At 52.6% G+C, this 14,428-nt stretch overlaps 1 pseudogene; it reads left to right on the top strand.

The window, feature by feature from the left end:
* Window positions 1-3,692: 3,692 nt before the first annotated feature.
* Window positions 3,693-14,215, top strand: LOC104668761 (annotated as a pseudogene).
* Window positions 14,216-14,428: the final 213 nt, after the last annotated feature.

Here is a 14,428-nt window from a genome sequence, read left to right as displayed (position 1 = left end):
TGAAAAGGCCTTCACATTTTTCTTTTTCTCCTAGGACCTTGTCTCTCTCTTTTTTTTTTTAGCTAAAGATTTTTTTCTCAGTTGACTGAATTCTGCTTTTTTCATTTACTTCTGCTGTCTCTCCTTTCTTTTGCACCCTCTGCTGCATGAGGGACCTATAATATTATAGTTTATAATAGCCTGACTTTTCTTCAAGAAAGCGGAGAAGGTGCCAGACTCCCTTTTTGGGGAGAAATCTGTTTTTCCTTATGAAACCCAAAGAGTGTAAGCAGACAAGTTCATCACAGCTCTTACCCTGCTTGCTTTTGTATTGTGCTACCTGACTTATTGACTAAAAGAGTTATTGCACCAAAGGCTTTTTCAAGGAAGAGTGTAGTTTAGACATTAGAAGTGTCTTCGTTTAAAAAAAAACTTTTTAAGTGCACTGTGAAAGCATCACATGGTCTAGCCTCATAATAATTCTCCCTTTTTGGAGACCCAGGATCCAGTGTGGGTTCTGCCCGGAGCTCAGAGACCTAGTCAAAAGATAGGTAGTTCCTATATAAATAAAATTGGTCTCCTCATATAGTCCTATGATAGATTTCTCTCTTTTTTTTCCTGAGACAGAGTTTTTGTTCTTGTTGCCCAGGCTGGAGTACAGTGGCACGATCTCGGCTCACTGTAACCTCCGCCTCCCGGGTTCAAGTAATTCTCCTACCTTAGTCTCCCGAGCAGCTGGGACTACAAGCACCCACCACCACACCCGGCTAATTTTTGTATTTTTTAGTAGAGACGGAGTTTCACCATATTGGGCAGGATGGCCTTGATCTCCTGACCTCATGATCCATCTGCCTCGGCCTCCCAAAGTGCTGGGATTACAGACATGAGCCACTGTGCCCGGCTATCCTGTGATAGATTTCTATAATTTTTGTTTGATTTGGCATACCACCTTTTTTTTTTTTTTTTTTTTTTTTTTTTTGTGAGGCAGAGACTCTCTGTCACCCAGCCTGGAGTGCAGTGATACAATCTCGGCTCACTGAAACCTCCGCCTCCCAGGTTCAAGCGATTCTCCCACCTCAGTCTCCCAAGCAGCCGGAATTACAGGCATGTGCAACCACACCTGGCTAACTTTTGTATTTTTAGTAGAAACGGGTTTTCACCATGTTGGCCAGGCTGTTTTCAAACTTCTGACCTCAGGTGATCCACCCACCTTGACCTCCCAAAGTGCTGGGATTATAGGCCTGAGCCACTGCACCTGGCTAGTATGTGGTTTTACTGCATGTGACTAATTTACGTGCAACTAGTCATGCAAGTTCAGTAACCCAAGGCGGTCTATACCCTGTTCAACAAGAATCATCTACTGATGACACTTCTGGAAGTCTGGGCAATGTCAACTTGCTGTAAGAGTTCCCAAATGCTCTCAATTATCATGTGATAACAAAGTTTTCAAACCAGTAAATTTTGATTAGCCCTTTACTAGGAATAATCTTGAATAAGCTAGTACTGCCCTCCACAACCACAATTAAAAAAATCAGTATTGGTTTTCTCTTAAATTCAAGCATCATGTAAATAAATATGTAATGTCGAAAATGAGGATTTCCCATATTCCCACAGAATCACAAAGATGATCACTGGTAATATGCATGCTACATATATTTTGCCAGGTTTTTTCTACTCTTTTTTTTTTGAGACAGAGTCTCACTCTGTCACCCAGTCTAAAGTCCAGTGGCACGATCTTGGCTCACTGCATTCTCTGCCTCCCGGGTTCAAGCAATTCTCCCATCTCAGCCTCCCAAGTAGCTGGAATTACGGGGGCCTACCACCACGCCGACCCAGCTAATTTTTTTGTATTTTCAGTAGAGATGAGGTTTCACTAAGTTGACCAAGCTGGTTTCGAACTCCTGACCTCTGGTGATTCACCCACCTCTGTTGATCCGCCCAAAATGCTGTGATTACAAGCATGAGCCACCATGCCTGGCCATTTTTTTTGTATTCTTATACAATTATATGCTTGCTTTATAAAAATGAACTTATTCTACATATATATATATAATCACATTATTAGGACATGTCCCCAAATGACAGTATAACATTTTCATCTTTCTTCTTAAAAATTTTTTTTCCTGAGACAGCGTCTTGCTCTGTTGCCCAGACTGGAGTGCAGTAGCCTAATGACAGATCACTGCAGCCTCAAGCTCCTGGGTTCAAGGGATCCTCCCATCTCGGCCTCTTGAGTAGCCCAGCTAAGTTTAAAAAATGTTTTTCGGCCTGGCACGGTGGCTCACGCCTGTAATCTCAGCACTTTGGAAGGCTGAGGCAGGCAGATCACTTAGGGTCAGGAGTTTGAGACCATCCTGGTCAACATGATGAAACCTCGTCTCTACTAAAAATGCAAAAATTAGCTGGGCATGGTGGCAGGTGCCTGTAATCCCAGTTACTCGAGAGTCTGAAGCAGGAGAATCACTTGAGCCCAGAAGGCGGAGGGTGCAGTGAATCGAGATCACGCCACTGCACTCCAGCCTGGGTGACAGAGCAAGACCCTGTCTCAAACATATATAAATAAATAAATAAATATATATATATGTGTGTGTGTGTGTGTGTATATAGATATATAGGAGAGATAGGTGATAGGTCTCACTATGCTGCCCAGGCTGGTTTTGAACTCTTGGACTCAAGCAATCCTCCTATCTCAGCTTCCCAAAGTGCTAGGATTATAGGTGTGAGCCACCATGCACAGACATTTTCATCATTCTTTTTTTTTGAGATGAAGTTTTGCTTTTGTTGTCCAGGCTGGAGTGCAATGTCATGATCCCGGCTCACTGCAACATCTGCCTCCCAGGTTCAGGTGACTCTCCTGCCTCAGCCTCCTGAGCAGCTGGGATTACAGGCATGAGCCATCATGCCCAGCTAATTTTGTATTTTTAGAGGACATGGGGTTTCTCCACGGTTTTTACTAGACCTGATCACATCAAAAAGATTGTGTCTCTTCCATTTATTGTGTACACAGTTGACACAATGGGGAACTCAGCAGAGGACGCAGAGTGACAGCAGCCTCCCTTCACTGGAATAGTCATGTCTAGACACCTCTTAATCACTCCTGAGAAGTAGGGATGGGTTCAGTGTATGAGAATAAGAAACGGAGTCTCCAAGGTTGAGACAATTTGCCCAAAACACACCTCTTGTGGGAAGCACAGTTGCGACCCCCCAGGTCTCTTGGGCTTGCGGGTTCCTGCTCTCCTATGGGCCCCCAGGAGACGTTGGCTGCCAAAAGAAGGAGGAATCCTTCTGGGCAGAGGTTAACTTTTGCCAATCCAGGATTTGCCCACCCTGGGGTCCTGCCAGGAATGTTTCCCCAGCACCACCCTCCCCATGCCACCTCCTAACTGGCTGTCTCCTTCCCACCATTCAGCAAACACATCCTACCTCCAGGACCAGCCCCTTCATCTCAGGAAGGCTCTCATGGGACTCCCAGAACCCCATGGCTCCTGGAGCCCTGAGGGAATAACGCCCTGGGTGGGCAGTGATTTGTTTTCCCATCCAGTGCAACCTTGGAGGTAATAGACAAGAATGTCCCGTGATGCGAAGCACTGGTTGTCCTGACCCCCGGTCCAGTGCCCTTCGTTCTAAGCACATAGCATCCCCAGGCTGTTCCTGGAGGTGTGGGCTGGGGTTGGTAAGGATAAGCTGGACCAGCTGGGCCAGGGGAGACAGCCATGCCTGGGGCACATAGCCACTGCCCAGAGCTGCCCCCAGAGCTGGCAGCCGTCCTGCTCATGGCGCTGTGAGACGCCCTCCAGAGGGGAAGATGGAAGCAGTCTCTATGCCCCGGGACTGATGAAGGGCCCATTCCAGGCCTTTGCGTACCTGGGCTCGCTACGCTTCTGGGAGCCCTGTCTTGTGGGCCAGGACCAAGGTGTCCTCACTGGTGACATTCTCAGAAGCTCAGCCGCTCCCCACACATGTGCACATAGAGGCGTGCCCACATCAAGCCACGTGTGGGTGTCTGTGGACAATGAGTCTGGGGGAGGGGTTGGGTCCCTTCCAGAAAAGTCTGGCCAAAGTCCAGTTATGAAGGTGAGCTGAGATGGGCTCCCTCAAAGGAGCCATAGTGTGGGGAGCCCCGGGCAGAGCCCAGAGAGAAATGCCAGCCCTGAGACTGAGACATGATCCAGGGAGTGCTGCCAAGAGCGGTAGGCACAGTCGCTGAGGCCCACAGGGCACAGTGAGGCTGTGGGAGAGGGTGGCCCCTCTGTGGCCATTTCCCCGCCTGTGCTCACATCCCCTCCTCAGGCCTGTTTTACCAGCTCTTGCAGCCCATGACCCACATCCTTTCCAAATCTCCTTACTCTCCGGGCTACTGGGATCCCCAGTGCCCCTCACCATTCCTTCTGGTCTCCCCTCTGCCTCCCGGAACTGTTCCCCAAGACTCTCCTGGGCCAGCCCTTCCTCCCCCTCCACATCAGTGGTTCCAAACCCTGGATGCCTTTGGGATCAGCTGGGTGCCCTTTAAATCCTTCCAGCCCAGAGCCCTGAGCCCCAAGTCACCCCCGCCTGCTCCTGTGGTACCCCTTGGATCAGCCAACCATTTTATCATCATCCATCACATCCCCTGTCACCAAGGGCCTCTGTTATGTTCTGTTGTCCCCATACCCACCCTGGCACTCCTCACCCACCAACCTGTGCCCACGTCCTGCCTTGAGCCTGTTTCCCCTCCTGAGTGGTGTTTCCTCACTCCAGGTGGGCACTGGGGCAGCTGGCAGACCTGGCTGTGAGCTTCTGTTCCCTCCAGAGGGATCCTCCCTTCCAGATTACCTAGTCAAGCTTGACCCCATGGTGTCACCGAGACAGGCCAGAAGAGGTTGATGAAGCCACCAGTGCCCTGAGCCCCACTGAGCTGCAGCAGCTTTGGAGCCGGAGATGGCCTGGGAGACTGAGCACTGAGTGCTGGGTCCCCATGGAGAAATCATCATAACTTTCCTTTCATCCCACTCTTGAGGGCCCTGGGGGGACACAGGGCACAAGGAGGGTGGTGGAAGAGGTGTGGGCCTGGGTGCTTGGCACCTAGCTGGGGTTCATTTCTGTGGGTTCCCAAGATCCCCAGCCACATGTCGCACTCCTGCCTCATGAAGTGACAGGTACTCCCTGTTCTGGACCCTGAGCTGAGTGTCGGATGCTGACCATGGAGACCCTGGCTATGGGGAGCACAGACTATCAACACAGTCCTGTGAACACAGAGAGAAGAGTACAAGAGGATGCTGTTTGGAGCACAAAGGGTGTGGTGTAGTCTAGTTTGGGACCTGGGTGTTGGAGGAGGCTGCTGTGAAGAAGGAGCCTTCCACTGGGTCCTGGATAATCACAAGCGTCGCAGGAGTTAGCCACGTGGAGGTTGGGGTGGGGGCATGGAGGTGGGCATGGCAGGAAGTGAAAGTGAGGTAAGGGAGAACTTGAGAGCACTTCTGCACTGACAGAGTGAGTGCACGGGACAGGGTGAGTGTGCACGGGAATGGAGCATGGGTGCAAGGGGCAAGGCATGTGTGCACAGGAGGGAGCATGTGTGCACGAGGGTGGAGTGTGTGCACAAGGATGCTGTGTGTGTACATGAGGATGGAGTATGTGCAGAAGGATGAAGCATGCACACGCAGGGCCAGGGCATATGTGCATGGGGTGTGTGCCTGTTCCTCCTAAGTAGTGGGCACCAGTTGATTCCTCAATGAATAAATGTCAGCCAGAAGGAGAAGGGATGCACCTACAGGCTCATAGCAGGAGAAGCATAGTGCATTGGTGAGCATGTTTCCACAGGGGACAAGGAGGGTGGTGGAAGAGGTGTGTGGGTGGGGTGCTGGGTACCTAGCCAGGCTGTGTTCCGGTGAGTGAGCCCAAAGGGTCTGAGGTCAGCCTGAGCACGTTGAAGAGGTGTCGACGGGTGTGCAGAGAAAGGCATGATCCAATGCAGGCCCTAGAATCCCACAGCTGTGCACAGCTGGTATGGACGTGGGAGACCAGGGGAAAAATGAGGAGAGGATGGGATCGGCTTCTGCTCCGCAACGGTGTGGATGGAGGAATGCTCTCCTCAGAAAAGGCCAGTGGGCCAGTGCTGGTATGCTGAGTCTTTTCTCTGTGCTGGTTGCTGGCAGCACTCTGCCAGGGTCCCACCCTTCCTCCCCAGCGTCTGAGCTTTGCTCATAAAGGGCGGGCTCTGAGGAATGGACCTTTCTCTGAGGAATGCCCTGGAGATCCAGGAGCCCAGGCAGTGCCTGGAGACTACATCCCCCACTGCCCAGCTCAAAGACTGGAGAGCGCCGGCGTGGTCTCACTGCCCCTACCTCGGCTGAACAGATGCCAGGGCCTCACTGTGTGACTTCCTGTGCCCCACTGGCTCCCTGTCCTTCTTCCCTTGATCCTCTCTGGCCTCCTAAGAGCATTTCCCAAGGGGATGACGCCAGGCATCCTCATCTCTGCATCTGGACCACTGGACCTCAGACATCTCAGGGAGCTGTTAAGTAGGCAATTGGAGAGGAACTTCTGGAACTCAAGAAGAGGATGGGGGTGGAGCCATGGCCTCGGGCACCATCCCAGGGGTAATAGTGAAGCCACAGATGTGCCTGAGAGCTGCCCAGAGAGAAGCCAAGGCCATCCAAGGCAGAGAGCAGACACTCAGAGAACGAGGGTGGCGCCCTGCTGGGAAAGGCAGGGCCAGGGGTTTGCAGATACAGTAGAGCGAAGGCTACGTCCGACCAGTGGCTGATAAGATTCATAGACAGGGGCCACTTTGGGCCATTTCAGTCCACTGCAGGATGTGGAGGGTGCTGGGGGTCAGCGGGTTGCCCTGGAGGATAGGAGGGAGGCAAACAGCTCCTGTGGGCAACAGGGCGGGGGTGAGGGGCAGGGGTGGTGGCTGTACTGGAAGGGATGAGGGCCAGGGGACAAGGAGGGAGCGCTCTGGGAGTCCTGGAGAGGAGAGTGTGAAGACACAGGAGAAAGAGGGAAAGGAGACCAGGCAGGAAAGAAGCGGGGCTGGGGGGGGGTGTGGGGGGGTGGAACGTGGGAGCCAGGGCCTGACTGGAGGCTTGACTTCCGACTTCCGTTTGGAACGGAAACAAAGGCGAAGGCTGTCTCTGTCAGGGTACTCAGAGGAAAGGTCAGGGAACCAGGACATGTGGGAGAAGAGTGGGCTTCCTCCCCCTGTTGCGGGGAGGGTGTCTGTTTAGCTGGAGGTGAGATTCTAGGTCGGGTGTGGGGGAGGTGGTGAGGGTGGAGGCTGGGAGATTAGAATTAGTCATTGTGGTACAAAAGGGCAATTAACCTACAGAAGCTGTCCAGCGGGAGTATCAGCCAGAGGCTTTGAGCAACCTAGTGCTCCAGAGCAGGGAAAGTGAAGGCTTCCCTGGTCTCTGACATGAACTTGTTCTGACTCCCCTGTACAGGCCCAGGAATGCGTCCTGCCTTGTCCACAGGGGAAGGCCTCCACCCTGTTCAGCCTGCCTGGCAGAAATGTCCCGCAGCCCTCCTGGAGCCTCAGCCCCCTGAATATGCCGCACAGCAGACAGCTATCAGATTCCTCCACTAGTGTTCGCTCTGTGGCCGAGCAAGTCAGCCAATTTAAACTGTATATGTGTGCATGTGTGTTTGCCTGTGTGTCAATGTGCATGTGTGTGCGTATTATGTATGTTTGTGTATTTGCCAATGTGTGTATGTTTGTGTGTTTGTGTTTGCATGTGTTTGCGTGTGTTTGTATGTGTGTGTGTGTGAGCGTGCACGTGTCAGCTCTGCCATCCTTTCTTCAACCTCTGGCTGCTGTGGATGGTGGAGTGAGCTAAGGATGGTGGGGTGAGCTGAGGATGGTGGAGTGAGCTGAGGATGGTGGGGTGAGCTGAGGATGGTGGAGTGAGCTGAGGATGGTGGGGTGAGCTGAGGATGGTGGGGTGAGCTGAGGATGGTGGAGTGAGCTGAGGATGGTGGAGTGAGCTGAGGATGGTGGGGTGAGCTGAGGATGGTGGGGTGAGCTGAGGATGGTGGAGTGAGCTGAGGATGGTGGGGTGAGCTGAGGATGGTGGAGTGAGCTGAGGATGGTGGGGTGAGCTGAGGATGCTGGAGTGAGCTGAGGACAGTGGAGTGAGCTGAGGCTGGTGGAGTGAGCTGAGGATGCTGGAGTGAGCTGAGGCTGGTGGAGTGAGCTGAGGACACTGGAGTGAGCTGAGGCTGGTGGAGTGAGCTGAGGATGCTAGAGTGAGCTGAGGATGGTGGGATGAGCTGAGGACACTGGAGTGAGCTGAGGCTGGTGGAGTGAGCTGAGGATGCTAGAGTGAGCTGAGGATGCTGGAGTGAGCTGAGGACAGTGGAGTGAGCTGAGGCTGGTGGAGTGAGCTGAGGACACTGGAGTGAGCTGAGGCTGGTGGAGTGAGCTGAGGATGCTAGAGTGAGCTGAGGATGCTGGAGTGAGCTGAGGACAGTGGAGTGAGCTGAGGCTGGTGGAGTGAGCTGAGGACACTGGAGTGAGCTGAGGCTGGTGGAGTGAGCTGAGGATGCTAGAGTGAGCTGAGGATGGTGGGGTGAGCTGAGGATGGTGGAGTGAGCTGAGGATGGTGGAGTGAGCTGAGGATGATGGGGTGAGCTGAGGATGGTGGGGTGAGCTGAGGATGGTGGAGTGAGCTGAGGATGGTGGGGTGAGCTGAGGATGGTGGAGTGAGCTGAGGATGCTGGGGTGAGCTGAGGGTGGTGGAGTGAGCTGAGGATGCTGGAGTGAGCTGAGGATGCTGGGGTGAGCTGAGGGTGGTGGGGTGAGCTGAGGATGGTGGAGTGAGCTGAGGATGCTGGAGTGAGCTGCCCTGCTAGACACTCCTTATCTTCTCTCAGCACACAATGTCCTGTTTCTGGTCTCCATCTCAGTCAGCAGTGCTGCAGGGCAGATGCTGCTCAGGTCTGTCTTGGGAGTTATTCCACTTTTTGTCTTAAACTTTCTGATTGTGTTTCATTTTTCATTAATCAATTTTAGAACTTCAGTCCTTTTAAAACTCTGCATTTGTCATAATTAGCTGTCCTGGTCGTATAGTTCTATTCCTTTATCTTTTTTGAACAGTTTATACACCCTTATTTCAATGTTCCTTTTAGATCACTCTATTCTCTTTACTCTCTGGGCCCTGAATCTCCTTGTTTCTTGTATCTGCTGCCTCTCTTTGGGGAGATACCTGGGAGTTTTTCCTCTGAGCTCCTCTTCAGTAGGAAATGATTTTCCACGAGAATCCTGGTTCCCCTGGATAAGGACAGTGTCTCCTGGGGAGAGTTTCCTGTTTGGTTTTGCTGGAGCCTGGCAGGTTCCCTCAGGTGCAGATGGGTATAGTGTTAGCTCCTCAGCTCAGAGTTTCTGCACCAGTCACTGCAGACCTGGGGCCCTGGTTTCCCACAGATGGCCAGGGCAGGGGCCTTATTCTGTCCTAGGTGCTGCTCCGTGGTATTTGTTCCGGACTCTGCAAACATTGTTTTAAAATCAGTTTGTAACATCGGCCTAGTAAACAAATGTAACACATGTGTCTCCTGGAACAATGGACTGGCACACCACCCCCTTCTCATCTTCATCCCAGTCCTCAGGGAGGCCCCTGGTCACTGAAGTCTGAGGCCACCAAGGCAGGAAGACCCTGGGGGGAGGGTCAATGAGAGATGCCTCTCAGCCCCTGTGCCTGCTGTCCCCTGGGCCCCAGGGTAGAGCTTCTGCAGACTTTGCTCCTTCTCATTTCTGAGACAGCCTGAGCTTGGGCCGCCCTCCCCTTCATGGAGTCCCAGCTGTCAAACAAACACCTCCAGGGCCATCTGCTCTCTGAACAAGAGTTTTCCTCCTGGGATGCCCCCACCCACCCACAGAAGCCTGGATATAGGGAAGGAAGGACCCGGATTTCTGGTTGCAATGATTGCATCCGTGAGTTTGAGACTCCCAGGTTACCTCTGGACTCATGAGCTGAACTGCTGGGCATTCTGGCCTGGATGTCCCTGGAGCCCCAGAACTTCCACAGGGATCATGAGCAGGGGGTCACTGCCCCAGAACATTGAGGACACCCATATGGTTTACCCTGGTTCCTCATTTATCAGAGGAAATGACGAGATTCCAAGGTCCCCTCCAGTGTCACAGGCTGGCCTGAGCCATAGGGTCCTGACCCAGCATGGCATCAAATGCCTGGAGCTCATCCTGCAGGAGCAGCCATGGAGGAGCTCCCGGCTGTGCTGGGTAGGGGGGCTGTATGGAATCTCATTCACTCTGGACAGCTGTGGTCTCTGCAGAGGCCAGGGGTCTCTGGCTCCCAAACTATCCATAACGATGCAGTCCAGCCAGAACTGGGGCCTTTTGGCTTCAAAACGTGTTGGAGTCTTTCCCCAGAGCCCCATTGTCTTTTAGAAATTACCACTTAGGGAGGGTAGTGCTGCTGATAAAGCCTGGCATGCACTGAATTGTGTCCTCCCCAAAATTTATATACTAAAGTCCTGACCCTGGTTTCTCAGGATGCAGCTGTACTGTGTTTGGAGAGGATTCGTAAAGGTTAAACAAGGTCATTAGAGTGTGCCCTAATCCAGTACGACTGGTGTTCTTACAGGAACAGTTTAGGAAATAGACATGCGCAGAGGGAACAGCATGGGAGGACGCAGGAGGAAGGCAGTCATCAGCAAACCCGGCTCCATGAGACTCAGAAGAAACAACCCCACACCTTGACCTTGGACTTGCAGCCTGCAGAATTCTCAGGAAAAGTGTTTTTTGTCACTCAGTGCATGGAACTTTGTTCTGGCCCCTAGTGGACAAATACAATGGCTTTGCTGTTAACAGCCTAGTGGACAAATACAAAGGCTTTGCTGTTAACAGCCCAGACCCACGTTTCCTGCACATAAGGCATGGGACTCCCTCATCCCCTCTGCCCAGGCCCAGCCCTGGTCTCCGAGCTGAGCTCACCGGGTAGGCTGCAGGCAGCAGGAGGGAGTGGGGCCTGATGGAAGGGGCGGTGCTGAGGCAGTGAGGGCGGCAGAGGGATGCTCGCTTGCTCATGTGGCTCAGCTTCGTGGAAGCATCGGGAGCAGGAGTGAAGGAAGCAAGGTGACAGGGTCCACTCATGAGGAGACAGATGGACAGGCTCCTCCACATGCTGGAGACAACTTTGGGGGCACCTGCTTCACCCACTGCCACACCCTCAAACTTCCCCATACCCCGTGCAGGGTCCAGCAACAGCCCTGATTGTATGGTATGACCTTGGTGGTCAGATCAGGCAGGCACAGCTTGACCCAGACTATGGGATCAGAATCTCTCCCCAGCAACGTGGCCATGGGGTCTCTGAACAGAGGATGAGCAACCACAGACTGCAAGGCTACTAGCAGCAGCCAAGTACACAGAGAGGCAGAGGTGGGGAGAAGGGAGCAGGTGCACAGAGAGGGGAGGAGCAGAACTGAGGCCGCATAGCCCCAGGAGCAGGGCAACCTGACGGAGACCCCAAGCAGGGGTCCTGTGGGCTTTCCAATGTCTGGTCCTGCTGAGGCCTGGCTGCCCTTGTGATCACGAGCTGGCAACCTACAGTCACTACAGCCCTGTCCTTCTGGTCTCCTCTTGGGTCCTGCTTCTGCACAGCCTGTAGCCAGGCTCAGACTGGGATCTCCCATATGGACCCTAAAGCAGGCTTTCTTACACTTTCCACGGAAATTCTCCAGCTGATAGAAGAAGTGAACTCCCCAAGCTGGGGCCACATTCTCAAGTGGTCTGTAAAATTTTTGCAAGGTTTGTGGTTCATCTAAAATAGTCATAATTTTGAAATGGAAATCTTGATATTTAGGGAGATTTTTCACATACCCCCAAAGGGCTCCTCCTTCTCCAGGGTTGGGTCAAAGTCTTGTGTCCAGAAGCCCCCTGGTCAGCAGTCCTCTTGGCTTCCCCGACCACCCAGTGTCCAGCCTGCATGGGCCCTTCAGTCCTGGAGCCATGGTGAGGCTGGGTTCCTGGGCCTGGCACCATCTAGACACCCTTTGGGGGTCCAATGATGTGCAAGCTACATCTCTAACCCCCTGGCCTCTGCCTTCTCTACCTCCCTGCCCACTCCCTCATTCAGAGACACTGAGTGTCACCTCTCAGGAGTTTCCATCTTAATACAAGTTGGAAGAGAGTTTCACTTCAGGCCACTGTTTCCCACTGTGTCTTAGTCCATTCAGGCTGCTCTAAAGAAACTACTACAAACTGTATAATTTTTAAACAACAGGAATCTATTTTAAACAGTTCTGGAGGCTGGGAAGTCCATATCAAGGCAGATTAGGTTTCTGGTGAGGGTCAGCTCTCTGGTTCATCGTTAGCATCTTTTGGCCAACAATGTCTCCTCTGTCCTCCCATGGTGGAAGGAGGGAGGCAGCCCTCTGGGGCCTCTTCTATAAAGGCACTAATTCCATCCATGAGGCTCTGCCCTGGTGACCTAATCACTTCTCTATACCTCCACTTCCTCATACCATCTCTTGGGGTTTAGGATTTCAACATATGAATCTTTAGGGGACACTAACTTTCAGGTCATAGCATTTGGACTTACACCATTGCCCCACCCCCGCCCCTCTAATTCTTGGGCCTTCGAACTCAGACTGAGTCACACCACTGACATTCTTGTTTCTCTAGCTTGCAGATAGCAAACCGTTGGACTTCTTGGTCTCCATAACCACCTGAGCCAATTCCTATAATAAATCTCCTCTTACATATACCCGTATATATCCTGTTGGTTCTATTTCTCTGGATAATCCTGGCTAATACACACTGCATGCACCTGTGCAATACCAAGGACCTAGCCATCCACTTGAAATGTAAAATAGAAAACACACACACACACAGACACACACACACACACACACACAGACAGAGAGAGAGAAAGACTCTGCTGAGAGCCACCCACACAGTGCGTGTCCCCACACCAAGACCTAGTACCCTTCACCTGTCTCCATCATAAGTGCTGCCAGCCTGTCTGACAAACCGTCCTGCAAAGTTGTTGACACTGGCCGGGCTGCCTGGGGAGGCAAGGCCCTGAACATTGTGGAGAATGAGATACTGGGCCAGATGCACATGCAGGAGCTATACTCGGCTTCCAAGTCACTAGAGGGCACCTGCATCACCAGCTGCCAAACATGATCATGGAGACGGCCATCCACATTGAGACCCTCATCATCCTGAGTGCCCCAGTAGCAACATCTTCCCCACCCAGGACCATGTGTTGACTGCCATTGCCAAGGCTGGCATTCCAGTATACGCCTGGAAGGGCAAAAGGACGAGGAGTACCCATGGTGCATCAAGCAGCCACTGTAATTCAAGGATGGGCCCTCAACATTATTCTGGAGGATGGGGGTGACTTCGCCAACCTCTTCTGCACCAAGTACTCACAGCTCTTGCTGGGCATCTGAGTCACTTCCGAGGAGACCATGACGGGTCCACAAACCACACAGGATGATGGTCAATGGGATCCTGAAGGTGCCTGCCATCAATGTCAATGACTCCATCACCAAGAGTTAGTTCAACAAGCTCTATGGCTTCTGGAAGTCTCACATAGATGGCATCAAGTGGGCCACAGAGGTGATGATTGCCGGCAAGGTAGCAGAGGTAGCAGGCTATAGCAATGTGGGCAAGGGCTGTGCCTAGGCCTCGTGGGGTTTTGGGGTCCACATCATCATCACCAAGATTGGCCCCATCAACGCACTGCAGGGTGCCATGGAGGGCTATGAGGCAACCACTGTGGACGAAGCCTGTCAGGAGGGCAACATCTTTATCACCACCACAGGCTGTGTCAACATCGTCCTTGGCCGGCACTTTGAACAGGTGAAGGATGATGCCATCATGTGTAACACTGGACACTTTGATGTGGAGATCGACGTCAAGTGGCTCAGCGAGAACACTTGGAGAAGGTGACCATCAAGCCCCAGGTGGCCGGGTACTCGCTGAAGAATGGGTGCCACACCATCCTGCTGGCTGAGGGTCAGCTGGTCAGCCTAGGTTGTGCCATGGGCCACCCTGGCTTTGTGATGAGTGACTCCTTCATCAACTAGGTGACTGCACAGATTGAGCTGTGAACCCACCCAGAGAAGTACCCCATTGGGGTTCCTGTCCTGCCCAAGAAGCTGGATGAGGCAGTGGCTGAAGCCCACCTGGGCAAGTTGAACATGAAACTGACCAAGCTGACTGAGAAGCAGGCCCAGTACCTGGGGCATCTCCTCTGATGGCCCCTTCAAGGCTGATCATTACCGCTACTGAGAGCCAGGCCTGAGTTTCACCTTCCAGCTGCCGTTCTTGCCCAGGCCCTGCCTCTCCTTCTTAAGAGGAAATAGCACCGACTTTGTGATTGGTTGGTCAGCCTCCCCCATCGACACCCCAGGGCTTGTCATTCAGTTTTTGGCTTCTGCTGCACCCTCATACTATTCCAAGTGTGTCAGGGAACTGAGAGGCCCCTCCTTAATCCCTGGTCAT

The sequence above is a fragment of the Rhinopithecus roxellana genome, chromosome 11 (genome assembly GCF_007565055.1).
Source record: "Rhinopithecus roxellana isolate Shanxi Qingling chromosome 11, ASM756505v1, whole genome shotgun sequence".
In the NCBI taxonomy this organism is placed as follows: domain Eukaryota; kingdom Metazoa; phylum Chordata; class Mammalia; order Primates; family Cercopithecidae; genus Rhinopithecus; species Rhinopithecus roxellana.
This window is presented reverse-complemented; position numbering and strand designations above follow the sequence as displayed.